The sequence below is a fragment of the Sarcophilus harrisii genome, chromosome 6 (assembly GCF_902635505.1).
Source record: "Sarcophilus harrisii chromosome 6, mSarHar1.11, whole genome shotgun sequence".
In the NCBI taxonomy this organism is placed as follows: Eukaryota; Metazoa; Chordata; class Mammalia; order Dasyuromorphia; family Dasyuridae; genus Sarcophilus; species Sarcophilus harrisii.
The window spans coordinates 105,663,899-105,678,011 of NC_045431.1; positions in this window are offsets into that span (position 1 = coordinate 105,663,899).

Sequence of the window (14,113 nt, forward strand, 5' to 3'; positions counted from 1 at the left end):
TTGAGGGCTTGTACTTGACCTGCCTAGCTTTTAAGTAGTCAGTAATTTTCCTTTTACTCTTTTCAATTAGTAATTATTTATTTTCTCTCCCATCTGACTCCACATCTCACTGAAAAAAGCAAAAAGGTCTGGAAACACATATGTGTAGCTAAACAAAATAACATATTGGCCAGGCTCAAAAAATATATTCTGAACTCTAAATGCATTATTTCTCTGTCAAAAGGTAGGGCAAGTGCTCCATCTGAAGTAGTATAATGGTGCAGCAGAGGAAGAAGCCTGGGCTTGGTGTCAGAAAAACCTGAGGTTAAATCGAGCTTCATTTATCATTTATATTGAGAATTGAGCCAAATTTAAAAGAATAGGATGCATTTCTTAATTCACAAGTGGTGAAGCAATATGAACAGGCAGTTTTCAGAAGAAGAAATCATAGCTGTGCCAGTTCACACCAATCTGATTGGCTAATAATCACAGAAAAAGAAAATGACAGAGTGGGTAAAATAGGGATACATACACTATTGATGAAATTATGAATTGATCTAGCCTTTCTGGAGAATAATTTGGAACTATGCCCAAAAAGCTATAAAATCGTATATACCCTTTGATCCAGTATTAGCAGTATTAAGTCTATAAGCAAAATACATGAAAGGAAAAGAAAAGGGATCTTTATGTACAAGAATATTTCTGGTAGTTCTTTTTTGTTTGGTAAAGAATTGGAAGTGAGGGATTTGAACATATATTAGGGAATGATTGTAAAACATATATGGTACATGATTATGATGGAATATTATTGTGTTTTAAGAAATGAGATGTAGAATGCTCTCAGAATAACCTCAGAAGATTTACTTAAACTAATATAAAGTGATGTGAGCAGAATCAGGAGAATATTATACACAGTAACAGGAATTTTATGTGATAATCAGCTATAAATTACAATCTTAGCAAAACAATGATCCAAAATAAGTTTGAATTCCTATTCATCATATGATGAATATCTTATTTTATGATGAAAAATGTGAACAATCTCTTGACATATTAAAGCATGCATATTCAAGTTTTTCTTTATTAATTTTGGTCTGTGTTTTCTTTTGCAATATGGTTAATATAGAAATGTTTTGCATGACTGCACACATATAATCTACATAAAACTGCCAAAATGGTGGAATAAAGGCCAATATTTATCCAGGCTCTCCTCCAAACCTGTCCAAATACCTGTAAATCATGACTTTAAACAAATTCTAGAGCATCAAAATACACAAAATGCTGAAATGGGAAAATTTTCCAGCTAAAGACAACTTAACAGGTCAGCAAGAAAGGTCTGTTGCACCAGGATGGGAGTGCAGCCCAGTGCTGGTCCAGGCCATATCAGCACAGCTTGGAACACCAGAAGTAGGATTTGGGGACCCTGAATCAGTGGTAGCATTTGCAGTTATCCAGCTCATGGATACTAAAAACAACTGGAAGGTCAGCAAGGAAGGATTGTCTCACCAAGATGTGAAGGGAGTCCTAGCAAACCGTGTGCAGGTCTTAGAAGTTACTAACTCAGCTGCAGTGGCAACAGCTTTGACTACTGGAGATTTCAGCCAATAGACCATAAGAGGGTCAAACAGTAAGTCAGAAGGAGATATTTAGTTTTAGCTTGCAGCTGTGGATCACAGTCCCATAACAAGAAGGGCAGCTAACACACTAGAACTTACAGTAGAGTGGATTGGGAATACTTCACAGTTCCAGGGGAGAAAAGAGTGCTTGTGGTCAATCACAGAGAAGAATGTCTTAAAAAACAAAATTGGCCAAATGGGAAAAAAGGTAAAAAAAAAGTCACTAAGGAAAAATCACTTAAAAATTATAATTCAGCAAATGAAAGTTAGTGATTTATGAGGAATCAAGAAAATCAAAAAAGTGGAAAAAAGTTAGAAAGTTCTGAATTATTTCTACTGACTTGGAAAATAGATCCAGGAAAAAATAAATTAAAAAGTATATATTCACTTGAAAGCTAGGATCAAACAAAGAGCTTAGACATGACCTTTCTAGAAATTATCAAGGAAAACTTAATATTCTGATATTCTAGAACCCAGGGGATAAAATAAAATTGAATGTATCCACTAATCACCTCCTGAAAGAAATGCCAAGATGAAAAGTTTCCAGAATATTATAGCCAAAATACAGAACTCCTAGAACAAAGAGAATATTTCAAGCATTCAGAAAGAAACAATTTAAGTATGGTGGAGCCACAGTCAGGATAACACAAGATTAGCCATTTCTGCACTAAAGGCAGGAAGGCTTGAAATATGATATTCTAGAGAGCAATGAAGCCAGTATTACAACCAAGAATCACCTACCCAGAAAAACTAAGTATAATTATTCAGGCAAAAACATGGAAATTCAATGAACTAGAGGATTTTCAAGCATTTGTGATGACAGAACCAGAGCTAAATAGGAAATGTGGCTTTTAAATACAGGACTGGGGAGAAGCCTAAGGAGGTAAATAGGGAAGGGAAAGGAAAAAGGGAAAATAATATGTTTACATTTTTAAATGGGAAGATGATACTTATAATTTATGAGAGCTTTCTCATTATTGGGGCAGTGTATATAGATAGAGGACATATGTATGAGTTGAATATGAAGGGATAATATCTTTACAAATAAGTTTAAGGTGTGAGAGAGGAATGTACTAAGGAGAAATAGAAAGGGAGAGGTGGAATAGTATAAATTATCTGCCATAAAAGAGGGAAGAAAAAGCTTTTACAGGGTAGGGGATATTGGGGAATATAGGAGGAGTGAGTGAACTTTACTCACATCAGTATTGATTCAAAGAAGAAATACCACACACATTCAACAGAGATACAGATAGATTTCTCTGCAGGAAAGTGAGAGAGAAGATAATACCAGAAGGGGGAAGGGTGATAGATAGGAGGGTATACTTCAAGTAGGTATAGTCAGAAGTAAAACACTTTTGAGGAGGGATAGGGTGAAAGGAGAGAGAGAATAGAATAAGCAAGGGGAAATATAGTTAGTAATAGTAATTGTGAAAAAAAAATTTGAAATACATTTTTCTGATGAACATGTCATTTTTCAATCATATAGGGAACTGTGTCAAATTTATAAAAAAATAAGTCATTCTCCAACTGATAAATGATCAAAAGATAAGAACAATTTTTCAGATGAACTAATGAAGCTATTTATAAGTAAAGGGGAAATATATTCCAGTTCACTATTGATTGGAGAAATGACAAATGTTAGAGGATACGTGGAAAAAAATGAGACATTAATGCATTGTTGATGAAATTGTGAACTGATTCAACCATTCTGCTGAGCAATTGTGAAGTATGACTTTTGACCTAACAATACCACTACCAGTCATGTATCCTAAAAGAGATTTTTTGGAAAAGAAAAAGGGCTTATATGTACAAAAATAATTAAAACAACTATTTTCTCAGGGCAAAGAAGTAGAAATTGAGGTGATGTCCATCAATTAGAGAATAGCTGAATAAAATCATAATATGTGATTAGGATGGAACATTATTGTTCTATAAGAAATGATGAACAGGATACTCTCAAAAAATACCTGGAAATTCTTCCATGAGCTCATGCAATGTGAAATGTACTGTGTATAAAGTAATAGCAATGGTGTGGCATGATCAGTTGTGAATGACTTTACTATTCTAAAAATATAATGATCTAACAAAACTCTGAAGTATTTATGATGTGCTATTTATACCCAGAGAAAGAACAGATTATGTCTGAATACAGAGGGTTTTTGTTGGTGTTGTTGTTGGGGGGAGAAAATGTTTTCTTTTGCAACATGAATTTTATGGAAATGTTTTGTATAACTTCACATGTGTTTTCTCAATGTGTGGGCAGGGGAGAGAAGGGAGGAAGGGACCCAACATGGAACTCAGAATTTTAAAAACAAATGTAAAAAAAATTTCTTTACATATATCTGGAAGAAAATAAAATACCAAATTACATGCCATCTCATGTAGGGATGAAGGGAGGCAAGTAGTTATCCAATTTGCAACTTAAAATTCTAAATAATTAATTTAAAAATGTTTTGTTCACATGCAATTAAAACAATTGAATATAGAAAAATGGAGTCAGTAAAATCTAAGTATAAACCCTGCCTATTTGCTAGGTGTATGACAATGGGTATATCATTTAACTTCTCCCAAAGTCAATTTCCATCTATAAAATGGTGGTAATTACAAAGTTGTTGTGAATACCAAATGAAATAATGGTGCATAATGTACTTTGCATACATTAAAGTGGTACATTAATGCTGACCCACATTATTCTTAGGCAACTTGCTGGCCTTCTAGTGGATAGAGTGCCAGATCTGAAGTTAGAAAAATTCATAGTCCTGAACAAATTCTGGTCTTGGACACTTTCTAGCTGTGAAACTCTGAGCATATCAGCTAATATTGTTCACATCAGTTTCCTCATTTGTAAAACAAGCTAGATAAAGAAATGACAAACCATCCTAGTATCTCTGCCAAGAAAACTCTTAATAAAGCCATAAATTGTGGGACACAACTGAAGAAAGATGAAAAAACAAAAAGCATTATTATTATCTATTTGATCATGGGCAAATCAGTTGACTTTTTTTTTCTTTTTCCTTTCTTCTATTCTTTCCTTTTCCCTCATTTCCTTTCATTCTTCCATCTGTAAAATGGAGGTGATTGGTATAACATTAAGTCACAAGATTTTTGTGAACAAAATTGATACTTAATATAGGAAAAATAAATGTGGTGCTATTCTCAAAGTTCAGCCTTCATGATTATTGTTAGATAAGATTAGAAAGGGCTACACTCTTCCAAGTGATTTTTAAATTAATTTTGTATATATTTACAATTTATCTGTAAAGTTAGCTAGTTTTCCTACAGGCCAATGTAAACTCCAACAAAGGAGAGAGTGTTTTGATGTTGTCTTTCTATCACCAGTGCTTAGACTAGTAGCTGAAGTACGATAGGTGTTTTTGGTTGTTTATTTTCTAATAAATGTTTTTTTAATTGAATTGAATCAAACTTGACCAATCATATTCACCCAACCTTCATGTAAACATGACCTCTGCCTCCACTATACCTTCAAGATTTTTGTGCAAATTATCTTATAGTTTTATATCATGATAAGTTCTAGTTACTATTTTTGATTTACTTCTTAGTATATTGAAAGCACCTTGAGGTCATATATTGGACCTTGTGTTATTTCTGTATTCCTAGAGCTTTGTATACAGTATTAAGTGCCTTTGGTTTGAGAAGTGTTTACTGAGTTCCACTTATGACTTCTCATGGGACTTAAATGATCCTATGAACTCAGATTTCTCAACCTTTAGTTCACTGAATTTGGGTGTATTTTTTTTGCTTGTATTGGCTTTGTATTTTCATTTATCCCAATATCCTTAGTAATACACTGAGCTGTTTGCGTACAGTTTATGTTCTGAAAGATGAGCTGGGAAAACAGTATAATTCTGACAACATTTTAAAATAGAATACAATTGGAATCGAGATCAGTCTAACAACTATATAAGGCACAGCTAATTTTACTCTGTGAATAAATTTTATCTGTGTGAATCCTAATAAAGGCTTTGTCTTCATTTTCCTTTTAGTCACATAAAGAAAAAATCTGTAATTAAACTTTTAAAAAATCTGCTGTTTAGACTTCTGGGGGCAGGGCCAAGATAGCAGAGACCATATGACCACATGTTTTTCTCTGACTTTCTCTACAACCCTTACACGAATTACAAAATCCAGCCTCTGAATTAGCTCTAGACTGGCAGAACCCACAAATATTGGGAGAGCAACAAATTATCAGCAGAAAATAATTTCGAAGTTTGCCAGAAAAGATCTGTTTCAATTGGAAATGGGAGGGAGGTAGTCAGTGCAAGCAAATGAGTACACATGCCAGTGCAGACAGTGCAGAGTCCTGGGGCAGTGCAGTCTCCACAGGTGGGGCAGACTCCATTGGCAGAGAATCTACAAGGAAGAAACAGATCAGAATACCTTCAAAAATATAAATTGCCCAGATTAACAGATGATGAAGTAAATTGGTTAAATAGTCCCATTTTAGAAAAATAAATAGAACAAGCTATTAATCAACTCTCCAAGAAAAAATCCCCAGGACCAGATGGATTTATATGTGAATTGTATCAAACATTTAAAGAATAATTAACTCCAATGCTATATAAACTATTTGAAAAAAAATGGGGATTGAAGGAGTCCTACCAAATTCCTTTTATGACACAGACATGGAACTGGTACCTAAACCAGGTAAATTGAAAAAAGAGAAAGAAAATTATAGACCAATCTCCCTAATGAACATTGATGCAAATATTAGCAAATAAAATATTAGCAAAAACATTACAGAAAATCATCCCCAGGATAATACACCATAATCAAGTAGGATTTATACCACGAATGCAGGGTTGGTTCAATATTAGGAAAACTATTAACATAATTGATTATATCAATAACCAAATTAACAAAAACCATATGATCATCTCAATAGATACAGAAAAAGCATTTGATACAATCCAGCACCCATTCGTATTAAAAAAAAAACATTAGAGAGTATAGTAATAAATGGACTTTTCCTTAAAATAGTAGCATCTATTTAAAACTGTCAGTATGTAATGGGGATAAACTGCAATCATTCCCAGTGAGATCAGGAGTGAAACAAGGTTGCCCACTATTACCATTACTATTCAATATTGTATTAAAAATGCTAGCTTTGGCAATAAGAGTTGAGAAAGACATTAAAGGAATTAGAATAGGTAATAAGGAAACCAAATTATCACTCTTTGCAGATAATATGATGTATACTTAGAGAACCTCAGAGATGCTACCAAAAAGCTATTAGAAATAATCCACACCTTTAGTAAAGTTGTAGGACACAAAGTTAAACTCACATAAATGATCAGCATTCTTATACATTATTAACAAAATCCAACAGCAAGAGATACAAAGAGAAAGTCCATTTAAAATAACTATGGATAGTATAAAGTATTTGGGAATCTATTTGCCAAGGGAAAGTCAGGAAGTATATAAGCAAAATATGGAATACTTTTCACACAAATAAAGTCAGATCTAAGCAATTGGAAAAATATCAAGTGCTTGTGGATTGATCAAGCAAATATAATAAAAATGACTATACTTCCTAAACTAATCTATTTATTTAGTGCTATACAAATCAGACTCCCAAGAAACTATTTTACTGAACTAGAAAATATAACACCAAAATTAATCTGCAAGAACAAAAGTACAAAATTTGCAAAGGAATTAATGAAGAGAAAATCAAATGAAGGTGGCCTAGCTGTGCCAGATCTAAAACTATATTATAAATTAGTAGTCATCAAAACAATTTAGTACTGGCTAAGCAACAGGGAAGTTGATCAGTGGAATAGATTAGGTTCACAGAACAAAATAGCCAATGACTATAACAATCTAGTACTTGACAAACCCAAAGGTCCCAGCTTTTGGGATAAGAATTCACTATTTGACAAAAACTGCTGGGAAAATTGGAAACAGTATGTTAGAAAGTAAGCATAGACCCATACCTAACACCATATACCAAGATAAGGTCGAAATGGGTTCATGATATAGACATAAAGAATGATAGCATAAACAAATTAGGAGAACATAAGATAGTTTACCTTTCAGATTTGTGGAGGAAGAAAGAATCCGTGACCAAAGAAGAACTAGATACCATTTTTGAACATAAAATAGATAATTTTAATTATATTAAGTTAAAAAAATTTGTACAAAAAAACTAACGCAGACAAGATTAGAAGGGAAACAATAAACTGGAAAAACATTTTTACATCCAAAGAATCTGATAAAGGCCCCATTCCTAAAATATATAGAGAATTGACTCAAATTGATAATAGTTCAAGCCATTTTCCAATTGATAAATGAACAGACAATTTTCATATGAAGAAATTGAAACTATTTGTAGTCACATGAAAAGGTGCTCCAAATCACTATTGAGCAGAGAAATGAAAATTAAGACAAAGACAACTACGAGATACCACTACACACCTATCAGATTGGCTAAGATGAAAGGAATAGATAATGATGATTATTGGAGGGGATGTGGGAAAATTGGGACACTGATACATTGTTGGTGGAACTGTGAATAAATCCAACCATTTTGGAGAGAAGTTTGGAACTATGCATGATGTTAAGTGAAATGAACAGAACCAAGAGATCCTTATACACAGCAACAACAAGACTATATGACAATCAATTCTGATGTACATGGCTCTCTTCAACATTGAGATGATTAAAATCAGTTACACTTGTGCAGTGAGGAAGAGAGCCATCTATACCCACAGAGAGAACCATTGGAACAGAGTGTAGAACACAACATAGCATTCTATCTCTCTATTGTTATTTGCTTGCACTTTTGTTTTCTTTCTCAGTTTTTCTTTTTCTTCTTAATCTGATTCTTCTTGTATAACAAGATAACTCTATAAATATATATACACATATTGAATCTAACATGTGTTTCAATATATCTAACATGTATTGGAATACCTTCCAGCTAGGGAAGGGATTGGGGGGAAGGAGGGGAAAATATGGGAAAAAAGGTTAGCAAGGGTCAATGTTGGAAAAATTACCCATGCATATGTTTTGTAAATAAAAAGTTTTAATTAAAAAAAGAAAGAAATGATTTTTACATTTAAAAAAAAATCTGCTGTTCTATTCTTGAAGAAAGTGTATAGCTGCCTTTAATAACTATGGTGATAATGGAAAAGGAGGTTCTGAGCTGAAGGGAAGACTCTCCATCCTTTCATAATTCTTTGAAAAATAAACTCATAACTTGATTTTTTTTTTTGGCTAAAGGACTGTTAAAGAGTATATTCCCATTGATCTACAGAGAAAATGTCTCTGGTGTTGGGACATAGACCTGGTTGATCTATGTAAATAACTTAGGGAAATAAAAGCTTTAGCTCAACAATACCTCTATGCTATCTTTTCCAAGCTGTCATCGATATTTGAAAATATTTGTCACAAACTGACATGAAATTGATGGAATAGTCTATTTTAGGGTATTTACCTAGTGCCAACTATGTGTCACACTGTACTATGTGTTGACAATGCAGAGACAAAAGTAAATCATCAGGAAAGTGAAAGAGCTTCTCTCTTCTTCTTCCTTCTCTGCTTTCCTTTTTTCCCTTTTTTTCTTCCATCCTTGTATTCTCCTGTACCTTAGGGAGGAAAACCTATTCATACTCTTGCTCTGCAGTAGCAATCCTGGGGACAAGGTATGGGGAGGAAATTAAAAAGTAAGGATTAAGTGAATGATGTTTATATATATATATATATATATATATATATATGTCTGTGTGTGTGTGTATATATCTATATACATATAGATGTATACACACATATATATTTATATATGTATTTCTGAGCATGTATTATAAATACATGTGTATGGTATAGATACTTCTATACCATAGATACGATACCATACAGATACTTCTGTATATATGAGAAGCATCATGCACTTAATCCCCAATTATATATGTATGCAACATATATCTCCCCTTAATATCATACACATATCTTATAATATAATGGATTAGAGACTTGATCCTAGAAGCAGAAAATCTGGGTTCAAATTTCATATGTGACACATATATTGGGAGTGTGGTCAAATCATTTAACCTCTCAATACCACAGGAAACTTTCTGAGTGTAGTCAAATAGAGGAGGAAAACAAAGATGTGGGAAAGAATTGAGTGCCACAATCTGTTGTTGGCTCCCTTTAAATTGCCCTGGGGACAAAGTGTCAAGTGCAGCATGCTGGTTTTGGCATTAATGCTATTTACCTTGAAGATACACAATTCAGGTGTAACTTCTGACAGCCCCTTTGCTTACATGAAATCATTTGGTGATTTTTCTTTGTTTCTCATAGAGGAGTTTCCTTGCAACAAGCACCAGCAGCAAGCTTTAATTGCTGGCCCTGATGGAATTGAGAAGAATGGGATGAGCATGGAGACCTAGCAACAGACTATATCCCAGAGGAGAATTTTCAGCAACACAATGAGATGCACTGAGAGAAATACTTGCAATGCAATTGTCTGTATCAATTTGAAACAGAGGTTTTCTGTTTCCATGGTACTCGTTTCAGCAGTTCTCCTAACAAGGGATTTACTTCACTTGACATTTGAAATGCACCAATTGACATGTCATGTAACAGATTAAAATATGAAATATGCATTGTAGATTTAAGTATAAAGATGCCTTTTCTCTCAGCAATAAGAAATTGAACTTGACTCCTGTGAAGGATTTTTTTTTTTGATCTTTCATTTTCATAATGAATAATTCAGTCATGCAAAATAATAAATAAAGAAATAAAGGAATATAAACATGAAAGGGAATTTCCCATGCCCTGGTTTTCAGTTAAATGTTTTAGACAATTTTGCTGTTCTAGTTCTTGCTTTGAGGCTAGAAGGCCCAATAGATTAAATCAAACCAAATGAACCATGATGGAGGTTGGCAGAGTAAACGGGACATTGATATCATAGCAACTTTTTGCTTTCTGTTCAATTCAAGACAAGAAAATGTAGAAGAGAGGAGTAATAATGTAGAAACAAATCTCAGAATTTTGTACTTGGCATAATTAATGCCCACAACTCTAGGAAGTATTATAGAAATCATACTTGATTTGAAAGAGGGCATAGAGGATAGGGTGTAATTACAATACTTTCTGAGGAGAAAAAAATTTAAGGTACCATAAAATTTCAGAGACATCCATTCAGTGCTCACCCCCCACCCACCCAAAGGAATCAGCCATTGTTTAACCTCCACTTAAACTAATTGTCTTGATAAGGATGTATTAAGATCAATTGCTTTTCAGGTTTGGTATTCAAGTAACCTGATTTTAAAAAAAAAGTATGCACTGATAATTCTCATAGCAAACAGATAATAGACTTTTGTGGAGGGGGGACAGAAAATAGGGTTAAAGCCCATCTCCCTCTCAAAGCACATTGCTGTTGTTATTGTTTGTCCTCATTCTCAAAGAGGACCATGACAGCAGGGAAATAATGCCATGACATGCAAGTGAATTGAATTAATAGATCACCTATCTCGCTTTCCCCTCCAGAGCCATCTGGGTCCATTGGCCAGATATAAATCAGGATAACTGGAGATGGCCCAAAGTTGATTTTTCCCCTAGTATAAAATAGGGAAGTAGAGTTAAATGTAGACTAAATGTCATGCATTAAAATAATTTTTGAACTGAAAGGGACCTCAAACTTAATTTTGTCCAACTCCATCAATAATGTCAGAATCCACATTTAATCTCAAGCCAATTCTCTTCTGAAAATTGTCCTCCTTTTGGAGAATAGTGGCGCAAGTACTCCAGCTCTTGGAAGTTTCATGACTCAAGTTCCATTAGACAATTGATGCTGCCTCAGCAGATTTTTCCACCTCCCCATTTTCACCTACCTGTTACTAGCTCTGCTGTCTTCAACTTCATACCTGATGGACGACTGCCAGACTTCATTCTCACCCAGTTACTTACCTCCTACACCAGACATTACTTCCTACAAACACCTATTTCGTTAGACAAGTTTGTGCAGTTGGTATTCCTCTTTAAATCTGTCACTGGGGTAAATGACTGTTCTTGGGCAATTTCACAGTTAGACCAAGCTTTATTAAAAACTTGCTCCTACACACATACATGTACTGCATTTCTACATGTGTGTACATGCCCACATACGCACATCCTTCCCCCCACGCACACATACACAAACAATCTTGAAAATGTAATCATTTTCTCAACCTTCTGTGGCTTAAAGATCCTTTATGAAACTTGATAAATACTGAAGCTAAAGTTCAAATTCAGCCACTTCCCTACCTAGATGTCTCCCAAATCTACAAGTAGAATGAATTGGAAATTATCAGTATCCTAGTTTTTCATAGCTGCCTTTTGAGACTTCCAGATGAAACAAACAATTTAAAAAACCTTACTCTTCAGCAACAAAGTCACACAAAAAAACGCCATGAGACTTAAAAGATGAAATCTTGGAGCATAAGTGATATAAGAGAAAAGAGACAAAGTTACATTAGCATTAAAGATATAGATATTAGCAAATCTCTTTAAAGACAGGGCATATTTATGACTTTGTCAGAAAGGAAATAGAAGTTTTAGATGAGGTGATCTTGTTACCCCAGCAGGAGTAAGAAGGTAAATGATCATTCAAAAGGATTCTCTACTCAGAGCAACATGTCTCGGATAAACTCTTGTTTTTCATCTAAATTTGGTGTAGTCACATCTGGATTGATACCTGCTACAGAACTACACAGAGATGATAAAGAATAATCAAATGCTAATAGATGTGAGGATGGAAGTCATTTCAGAGGCCATCCACTATTTTTTTTTTCAGTTGAGGAGAGATTATATAAGTTTCCCAAAGACACAAAGATAGTACATTATGCATCAGATATAAGATGTGAAACCACACATCTTTCTTTGCACAAGCAGTTATCCCTTCCACACTGTGATGTTCCTCATCATGGTTTTAATATATCAATTGGTCAGAATAAGAAATTAAATAGAAATTTGAGCGGAGTTTTGTGGAAGCCACAAATGACATGTTAAGGGCAGCAGATAACATAGAGTCTTTGACCAAATATCCAAAATTTTACAATGCCATAAAATAGATATATAGATAAAATAAGCAAGCAAGCAAATAAATAATTGAATAAATAAAGAATATGATTTCTTCTCTGATATGAAAGAAGAATCAAAAATTTTCACATGAATTTTCCAGATCACAGGTGTATTGTGCCCTTAATTCCCATGGTGTGGAAAGAATAACTACAATTCCACCATCAAATAAATCATGCTTTGCATGTTTTTCAGGGGATTGATAGTAGGTCGGTTCTATTGTTTTTTTTTTTTTTATTTAACAAGTGACAAGCAGAATTTGTTTTATATTTTACAATGTATTCTGTGAGACCTCAAATTCCTAGTCATTCGACGACTGCTGTTATGAACAAATTCAAACAGTACTCCAAATTAGACTATTGCAATAGTAATCTAAAATTAAATTTGAGGATTACCAAGTACTATTTTGCAAAAAAAATATTGCTTCCAAAGGATCATTCCTGGAAAAAATTTTTCAACTTGGCCAGACCTTCCATAATAGTGGATATTAGGGAATGAATTACATTTAAGCATTGAATCATGAATGATGAAATCAATTAAACTGAACTTGGCAGTCACAAGTAACATTTAAGCCGATCGCAGATTATTACTAATCATATCCTCTACTAGGAGTACCTATAGTAATTTTTTATCATAGTATAGGATTATCATAGATAAATAAACAGATATGGATGTAATATACATTCACATATATTTTCTTTCTTACTTTAGAAATCCCCTAAAGGTTAATGTTTAATGAATTCCATAGATCTATTCATAAAATGCATAGTTAAGAATTGATAGGACGAGTCAACTAAAATGCTTTACCTAGTAACACAAATCATATTGCTTTGCTGCTTTTAAAGAGAGTTGGCAGAGTGAAGTAGGAAAAAAAAGAGAAAATATTAGGAATTAGAGGGGTAGAGGATGGCAAAAAAGTAGAAAAGGTAACCCTAAATGACTTGTAATTATATTGGGAATATATAATTGGAATATAAAAGCTTTCTAATAACTACTATCTATACTTTTTTTAATCTGTATTCTTACCACTTAATACAGTGTTCAGTACTTAATAATTACTCAGTACTCAATAAGTGTTTTTCTCCATTGCTTAATACAATTCCTGACACATAGCAAGTTTTTAAAAAAGATCTGTGATTTGATTTTTTCATTCATTCATCAATTTATTTATTCATTCAAAGGAGGGAGAAGTACAAAAAGTAAATCAAATCAAAATCAAGAAGTTTTATAACAACAACAAAAAAAGATCCCTTAGAAATTATTTCACCCCCTTCCTCTTACAACAGAATCCAAGAAACAAGGGGTTGGTTTAAAAGTACATATCTGATATTATAACATATGTAACATGTATAAGACTGCCTGCCATCTAGGGGAGGGGGTGGAGGAAGGGAAGGAAAAAGTTGGAACAGAAGTGAGTGCAAGGGATAATGCTGTAAAAATTT